Genomic DNA, 9957 nt, shown 5'->3' with positions numbered 1-9957 from the left:
AGCATAGTGGTTATGAATTGGGCTGCGAACCACAAGGTCAGCAGTTTGAAACTACCAACTGTTATGTGGGAGAAAGATGAGGCTTTCTACTCCCGTAAAGATTTACACCCTCGGAAACCCTGTACAGGGTCGCTATGGGTCAGAACCGACTCCACGGCACATAACAACAACAACATATAGGTTTTCCAAAGAGCAGCTGGTAGGTTTGAATTGCTGACCTTGTAAGTAACAGTCTAGTGCTAGTGCTACCATGCCACACTAGGAATTGCAAATCAAAAGCACAAGAAAATATCACAGTCCCCCAATCAGAAAGGCAATGTTCATTAAAAAAAAAAAGAAAAGAAAGAAAGGAAGAAAACAAGTTTTGGGGATCCCTGTAGAGAAATTGGAACCCTCATCCATGGCTAATGGGAATGTAAAATGGTCCAGACACTATAGAAGACAATTTGGCAGTTCCTAATGATAGAGTTGAACATAGAATTACCATAGGACACACCAATGTCAGTCCTGGAACCCTCATCCATAGCTAATGGGAATGTAAAATGGTCCAGACACTATAGAAGACAATTTGGCAGTTCCTAATGATAGAGTTGAACATAGAATTACCATAGGACACAGCAATTCTGGGTTTATGCCCAAGAGACTTGAAAGATGCGCCGGGGTCAGACATACAAACGCCAATGTAGCACTACTCACAAAAGTCCAAATAACTGAAATGTCCATCAACAGATGAATGGAAAAACAAAACGTGGTCTACAGCAAATCGAACAAATAGAAACATTATGCAGTCTAAAAAGAAAAGAAATTCTTATGCATGCCATAACATGGATGAACCTTGAAAACATGCTAAAATAAGTCAGTTGCAATAATGAGTGAAAGAAGTCAGCTGCAAAAAGACAAATACTGTCAAATACTCAATTATATAAAACCAGCAAATATGTAAAAACTGAGAATGACTACAAGTTATCAGGGATGAGAGGCTGATGGAATAGGGGAATTTTTATTTGGGGAGCACTGTGTTTATTTTAATGGTAGTGGAATAATTTGGAAACTGGTGGTACAGCATGAAAAATGTCATCAATGTCATTGAGTTTTATATATGGAAGTTGTGTTGGTTAATGCTCTGGTGAGTATTTCATCACACTTTAAAACAAAGGAAGCAAAATACATAGATAGGTAGATAGATGACAAATAGAGGGATAGATAGATGCTAAGGAGATGGATAGATAGATAAAGGGCACAGAATTGTCTGATATATGGAGGAGAATTTGTGTGACCATAGCTCCTTCATGGATACTGATTCTCCTCCACAATTTTTGTGATTACAGATATCTGTGCAATCAATTCCAATGTGCACACACTTATCTCAATATATTCTTGGATAGTTTTTTCATAAAAGTAGAATTTCTAGTTTTTATTTCAGTTAGTTTGTGCTATCATTCATGTAGTAGGCAGAAGAGTGCCCCCTCCTGCTAAGATGGTCACATCCTAATTCCCAGAACCTGTGAAAATGTTAAGTTACCTGGGAAAGGAGAATAAAGATTGTGGATGAAATGAAGATGACTTAAATCATTTGATTTTACAATAGGGAGATTGGTGTGGGTTATCGGAATAGGTTCAATGTAGTCACAAACTCAACCAACCAGTGACTCAGTAGTGATCCTATAGAACCAAGGAGAACTGCCTCATGGGGTCTTCAAGACTATAAATCTTTAGGGAAGCAGACAGCTACATCTTTCTCCAAAAGAGCCGCTGGTGGAGAAGTGGTCAATGGTTGGCTAACTGCTGAGAACATTAAACACTGCTTCACACGGGTTTCTTATAGAATCACAGAAGTCTTTAAAACTGAAAAAGTCAGGCAGAAAGAGTCACCCATGAGAACATGTAACTATGGAAGAAAGTTTGCTGTTTTTGTTGTTGTTGTTAAGTGCTAGCAAATCAGTTTCAACTCACAGAGATTCCATATAGTATTTCCAAGGAATGACTGGTGAGTTTGAACTGCTGACTTAGTGGTTGGCAGTCCAGTATTTATCCTACAGTGTCACAGAGATGTAATATTGCTGGCTTTGAGGATGAAGGACAAGGGTAAAAACCAAGAAATTTGGGGAGCTTGCAGAAGCTGGAAAGAGCAAAGAAACAATCCTCCCCTACAATCTGCAGAAATAAATGTTAGTACTTACACCTTGATGTCAGCTCACTGAGGTTGTTGTCATACTCCTAACCCACAGAACTATAAGACAATAAACTTCTCTCATTTTAAGCCACTAATTTTGTGGTCTACCACTTGTCTGTCAATTTGTCATACTGTGGTTGCTTGCATGTTGCTGTGATTCTGGAAGCTATGCCACTGGGATTTAAAATACTAGCAGGGTCACTCATGGTAGACAGGTTTTGGTGGAGCTTCCAGACTAAAACAACCTAGAAATAAAACCCTGGTAATCTACTTTTGGGGGGAAAAATGACCACTTTAAACCTTATGAATAGCACTGTCTGATATTGCTAGAAGATGAATATTGTCTGATAATGGCTAGAAGATGAATTTTGAATGCACTCAAAATACAACGGGGAAAGCTGCCTCTCTAAGTAGAGATAACGTTAATCATGTGGATGGAGCAAAGCTTTCAGGACCTTCATTTGCTAACGTGGCATGACTTAAAATGAAATGAAACAGCTGCAAACATCCATTAATAACTAGAATGTGGAATGTATGAAGTATGCAGCTAGGAAAAATGGAAGTCATAAAAAATGATATTGAACACTTAAAGATTGATATCCTAGACATTAGTCAGCTAAAATAGAATGCTATTGGCCATTTAAACTTGTACAACCATATGATCTACTATGACAGGAATGACAATTTCCAAAGAAATAGCATTGTATTTATCATCAAAAACAACATTTCAAAACCTATCTTGAAGTACCTATCTATAAGTGACAGGACTATGAATACCTCTACAAGGAAGAACAGTTAATACAACTATTATTCAAATTTGCACATCAAATACTAATGTCAAAGATGAAGACGTTGAAGACTGTTAAACCAACTTCTGCAGCAGAAAGTTGGTCAAACATGCAAGTAGGACAAATTGCTAATTACTGGTGATTGAAATGCACAAGTTGTAAACAAAGAAGGATTGGAAGCTGGACAGTATGACCTTGATGATAGAAATGATGCTGGAGATTGCATGATAGAATTTTTTGCAATATTAATGACTTATTCATTCCAAGTATCTTTTTTCAACAACATACACAGTGACTACATTTCTCACCAGATGAAATAGCCAAATTAACTACAATCATGGAAATAGATGATACAGAGGCTCAATATCATCAGTCAGAACAAGGCCAGGTGCCAACTGTCAAAACAGACCATCAATTGCTCCTTTGCAATTTCAACTTAAAGTGAAGAAAATTAAAGGAAGTCTGTAAGAGTCAAAGTACACCTTGGATATATTACACCTGCATTTAATCGCCATTTCAAGAACAGATTTAATGCACTGAAGACCAGATGAGTTGGGGATGACATCAGGACATCATGCATGAAGGAAACACAAGAAATTACACTAAAACTATAGGAAAGAAAGAAAAAACCAAAATGGATGTGAAAAGAGACTTTGAAACTTGCTCTTGAACATAGATTAACAAAAGCAACTAGAATAAATGCTGGCATAAAAGAGTTGAACAGAGATTTCAAAGGTCAGCTCCAAAAGGCAAAGCAATTATAATGAAATGGGCACAGATTTTGAGTTAGAAAATCAAAAGGGAAGAACATACTCAGCATTTCTCATGCTGATAAAACTGTAGACAATATTCAAGCTTTGAGTTGCAGTACTGAATGATTCTATGAGCAAAATATTGAAAGACACAGAAAGCATCAACAGAAGACAGAAAGAATAAACAATCACTGTACCAAAAATAGTTGGTTGCTGTTCAACCATTTCAGGAGGCAATTAATGATTAAAAACTGATGATATTAAAGAAATATGTCCAAGCAGCACTGAAGGCATTGAAAAAAAACACCCAAAAACAGTTCCAGAAGTTGAGTGAATACTAACTGAGATGTTTCAAGAAATTGATGAAATGCTAGATGTGCTCACTTGACTATACAAAGAAATTTGAGAACCAGCTACCTGGTCAACCAAGTGGAAGAAATACTTATTCGTACCCATTCCCAAAAAAGGTTATCCAATAGAATGAGGAAATTATTGACCAATACCATTCATATCACAAATCAATAAAATTTTTTGCTGAAGATAATACAAAAATGTTCATAAAAGGAACTGCCAGAAAGTCAAGTTGGATTCAGTAGAGGATATGGAATGAGGGATATCATCACTCATATCAGATGGATCTTGGATGAAAGCAGAGAATAACAGAAAGCTGTTAATCTGTTTTATGACTATGCAAAGGCACTCAACTGTGAGGATCATAACAAATTATAGATAACAATGTGAAGGAGAATTTCAGAACACTATAATATATAGACCAAGAGACAGTTGTTGAAACAGAACAAGGAGCTAAAGCATACGTTAAAATCAGGAAAATGTGTGTGTATCCTTTTTCACCCTACCTATTCAATTTGTATGCTGAGCAAGTAATCTCAGAAGCTGAACTATATGAAGAGCAAGGCATCAAGGTTGGATTAAGACTCATTAACAACCTGTGATATACAGAGGACTTGAAACACTTACTGATGAAGATCAAAGACTGTAGCCTTAAGTATGGATTAGAACTAGACATAAATAAAACAAATCTTCACAACTGGAACAATGAACAACATAATAAATGGAGAAAAGATCGAAGTTGTTAAGGATTTCATTTTACTTGGATCCAATATCCGCATCCATTGAAGCGGCAGCCAAGAAATCAATGTATTACACTGGATAAATCTAGTCTTAAAATGTTAAAGAGCAAAGATGTCACTTTGAGAACTAAAGTACTTCTTATCCCTAAGCCATGACATTTAAAAAACTTGACAATAATAAAGAAAGCTGAAGAATTGCTGCAGTTGAATTACAGAGCTGGTGAAGAATACTGGACATACCATGGATTTCCAGAAGGAGCAAAACAGAGCTGGAAGAAGTAAGGTTAAAATGTTCCTTAGATGCAAGTGTGGCAAGGTTTTCATCTCTTTTACTTTGGATATGTTATCAAGAGGAACCAGTTCCTGGAGAAGGACATCATGCTTGGTAAAGTAGATGGTCATCTAAAAGAGGATGACACTCAATTAGATGGATTGACATAATGCTTGCAACAATGGACTGAAATATAACAAAGACTGAGGAAGGCATAGATAAGACTGGGCCATGTTTCCTTATGTGGCATAGGGTCACTATGAGTTGACACCGACTCCATGGCACCTAACAACAACGACAGTAAGTTTTTGGCAATTTTGTTACAGCACCAATAGAAAATTATCACATGTAACTCCTAGAATAACAAAGTCAACATCAGTGTTTGAGTAGTTTTCATTTTCTGATACACTTTTGGATGAAAGGACTTCAGAGGTCACATCATATCATGGTTTGTTAGCCTGATTAAAAGGGGCCTTAAATACTAAGATGGTATGATATATAGTGGACTCCTTGTGTGGCACTATAGGATTAGCACTGTACTGTGAACCATAAGGTCAGCAGTTTAAACCCACCAACTGCTCCTCAGAATCCCTATACAGGGTCACTATGAGTTGGAACTGACTCAACGGTCCTTAACAAAAACAACAATAATCTTTACAGAAGTAGATTGCTGCACCCTTCACCTGAGGAACGATTGGTGGGTTCAAACTGAAGATCTTTTGGATTGCCGCCAAGTGTTTAACCATTAACGATCCTTGTCCTAACTTATTCCTTACCCTCTTGTTTCTCGTTCACGCTAATGCTATACATTTTTATCTACCTCCTTCATTCTGTAGCCCATCTCTGCCTCCTTTCCTCCCCTCCAGCATCATCTGAGTCAGTCTGATGGCACTTCCTGTTGCATTTCCCTCTGTCTCATGTGTGGGCCTTGGGGATTCCCTAGAACAGAGCAAGGATGGAGATGGTCTGTGTCTGTGCTGTCCTACAGGGTATCCACTAATCACATGTGATCCCTGAGTGCTTGAAATGTGGCTAGTATGACTGAGGAACTAAATTTCATTTTTTTATTTAATTAAAAATATAGACATATGTGGAAATAGGTCAGCACAGCACTCGTCAGTTCCCTAAAGAAAACAGCCATGATTAATACATTTCTTCAACACAGACGAGTAGATACCTAATTACATAAGAAGTCACTCATGTTGTTAAGTGCTGTCCAGTCGGTTCCAACTCATAGCAACCCTGTATAGGCTGACGGGTTTGAACCGCCAAAGTTGTGGTTCAAATCGACCTTGCGGTCCAGTGCTTTATCCTACAGTGCCACACCAGGACTCCATTCATAGGCAGCCTTTAATTACTACTCCATAGTGCCCACACTAGTAGTTGAAAATCCATATACCTGCAGAAAGTTGACAGGTAATATCAATGGAAATTTGTTGTACACAACAAAAGGAAAGACATTTTATAGGACGTTATCAGCCAAGATGATGATGAAGGACTCAATATGGCCAAATATTCTCATTTTCTAGAAAAACTGAAAATTTGGATATTTGGGAAAACAATAGAGTATTAAATGTTGATAATTAAATTCACATTTAAAAAAAAAAGAATTCTAGGTAGAATTAATAAAAGGCATACGTTGGCTTAACTTGGCCAGAAGGACACTATTTGTGACCCATAGGATAAATTTAGGAGTCTTCCCATTGTGGCCTCAGGACATCTGCAGACATCCCAGGCTGGTCTTTGGTTGTTCCTCTCAAACGTTCTGTGGACTAGAAGCAATGAGAAACTTGTGCTGGTAGCCATTGCTTCTGCCATTCTAGCTGGTTCTACAACACCCTCCTCCCAGACACATCAATCCCCTTGACTTCATAGAAAAACCTATTTATTCTTCAAAGCTCGGTTCAAATGCCCTTTCTTCTATAAAGTCTTCTCTGAATCTGCACAAAATCAAAAGCCTATCATAGCCTTTTGCACACAGAGCGACGATGAATACCATTCTCAGATGATATTACAGTAAGTTGCTCACCAGCCAGCATTAGTAATAATTAGTGCTAGTTTCCAAGCACTGCACTAGATGAATTGATTATCATGTTTCCTGTTCTCCCAGGGTTAAATAAACAAATCCTGGATGTTACTCCATTTCTGTACAGGGTGGCTAGTGATAGTAACTACCTCCTTGGGTGATGAAGACTAAATGAGATACTGCATGCAAAGCACTTAGCACAATGTCTGGCACATGGCAAATACTTAGTAAATGATTATTTACCCCAGAATACACAAGACAGATGTGTTCATATGCAAGACAATACAATCACAAATGAGTGCCTCCTATTAGGAAAAGTCTGTCTGGGAGAATTTGATTTGGGGACTTGTTAGCACACAAGTTTTTCTCTTTTCTCTCCCTTTTCTCTTTCTGTTCCTTTCTTCTTTCTCTCTCTCTCCTCCCTCGCTTCTTTGTTTTTTCTCTTTCTATATTATCCTAATTCACAATGTGGATCCCTAAGCTTACAGGTCACATGCAACTCTCATTTCTAAATTCCAGATACTTGGAAAAATGACTACTTTTCTTTCTGACTTATGACTTCTTGTTGTTAAGTGCCGTCAAGTCTGTTCCAACTCATAGTGACTTTGTATAGGGTATCCTAAGAGCAGCTGGTAGATTTAAACCACCAACCTTGTAATTAGCAGTCCAGTGCTTATCCTACAGTGCTACACCAAGTACCTCAAAATAAACTCTGCATATGCAATGTAGCTTAAATTATAAGTTAGACACACCATCTAATTAAATTTACTGAAAAATCCATGCTGAATTTCCAGGTCTAAAGAAGCAGGGATGTTGTTATTGTTTTTATTAAGTGCTGTCCAGTCAGTTCCAACCCATAGTGACCCTGTGTAGGGTTTCCAAGGAGCAGCTGGTGAGTTTGAACCGCTCACCTTGTGGTTCAAAATGACTTTGCAGTCCTATGCATTAACCCACAGCACGACATCAGGACTCCAAGGAGTTAGAATAGATAGTTATTTTTAAGTGCCCTCGAGTCAGTTCTGGCTTATATAGTGACCCTGCATAGGGTTTCCAAGAAACAATTGGTGGGTTTGAATCACCAACCTCGTGGTTTAAGAAACCTTGCGGTCCAGTTCATCATCCCACAGCACCATAAGTGGCCTCAGAAGAAGGCATAGGAAGCAAATATTATGCAAGTAGATCACTAGGGGTAAGGAGTCAATGGCATCTCTCCAATTTCTACGAGTTGATTCCTGGACCTGTGTATTCTGGTTATGGGAGACACTGTACCCTATATTACATGTTGATTTAAAGCATATATAGACCCCTAAAAAACATTACTCCAGTCCTACAATGTATATGCATATATCTGGCACAAATATTGAGTTGTCAGACCATTCCAACATTCTATTGGACTAGCTGCTTCCAGATGATGCGGAACATGGTAACACAAGCAAGTTGTAGGGGAGGGAGGGCAAAGAATGGAATGTTATGGATATAATTATGTCCCGAAAATATATGTGTTATAAATCCTAACACCTTTGCCTATAGTTATAATCCTGTTTGGGACAGGGTTTTGTTATGTTATTGAGGCAGATTAGCATGTTGTTGTTAGTTGCCATGAAGACAGTTCCAACTCACAGCAACCTTATGCACAACAGAACAACACACTGCCCTGTCCTGCACCAACCTCACATTGGTTGTTATGCTTAAGTCCATTGCTGCTGCCACTGTGTCAGTCAATCCTGTTAGGTGTTTTGCTGACCCTCCACTCTACCAAGCATGATGTCCTTTATGAGGAACTGATCCCTCTTTATAATATATCTAAAGTATGAAAGACCAAGTCTAGCTTTTATGGCTTCTAAGGACCATTCTGGCTATACTTCTTCCAGCACAGCTTTGTTTACTATTCTGGCAGGCAATAGCATGTTTAATATTTTCCTCAAACACCATAACTCAAATGCATCAATTCTTCTATGATTGTTCTTATTCATTGCCCAACTCTCACATGCATATGAGGCTATTGAAAATACCATGGCTTGGGTCAGGTACACCTTAGTCCTCAGACAGACATCTTTGCTCTTGAACACTTTAAAGAGGTCAGACAGCAGATTTGTCTAATGAAATCTATCATTAAACTTCTTGAATGTTGCTTCTATGGGTGTTGATAGTGGATTCAAGCAAAAAGATTACTTTGACAACATGAATCTTTTCACCATTTATCATGATGTTATTTACTGGTCCAGAGTTGAAGATTTTTGTTTTCTTTACATTGACATATAACCCATACTGAAGACTGTGTTCTTTGATCTTCACCAGTAAGTATATTAAGTCTGCTTTGCTTTCAGCAAGTAAGGTTGCATCATCTGCACATCTCTGGCAGGTAATGAGCCTTCCTCCAATGCTGATGCTATGTTCTTCTTTATATAATACAACTTTTCAGATTATTTGCTCAGTGTTGAATAAATATGGTGAAAGAACACAACCCTGATGCACACCTCTCCCGATTTTAAACCATTCAGTGCTCCTTATGTTCTAACAGTGGTCTCTTTTTCTATGTATAGTTTCCGCAGGAAAACAAGTGTTCTGAATCCCATTCTCCACAGCTTATAATGATTTACGTAGTCAAAAGCGTTTGCAAAGTCAATAAAGCATAAGAAAACACCTTTCTGGCGTTCTCTGCTTTCACCATCTGACATCAGCAATAATATCTCTCCTTCTACGTCCTTGTCTGAATTCGACTTGAACCTCTGGCAGTTCCCTGTCAATGCACCATTGTAGCCGTTTTTGTATTATCTTTAGCAATATTTTACTTGCATGTGGTATTCATGATATTATTCAATGATTTCTGCATTTCATTGCATCATCTCTCTTTGG

Source organism: Chrysochloris asiatica, unplaced genomic scaffold (genome assembly GCF_000296735.1).
Source record: "Chrysochloris asiatica unplaced genomic scaffold, ChrAsi1.0 scaffold00046, whole genome shotgun sequence".
In the NCBI taxonomy this organism is placed as follows: Eukaryota; Metazoa; Chordata; class Mammalia; order Afrosoricida; family Chrysochloridae; genus Chrysochloris; species Chrysochloris asiatica.
The sequence above is the reverse complement of the archived record's forward strand: the minus strand, read 5'-3'. Positions refer to the sequence as shown.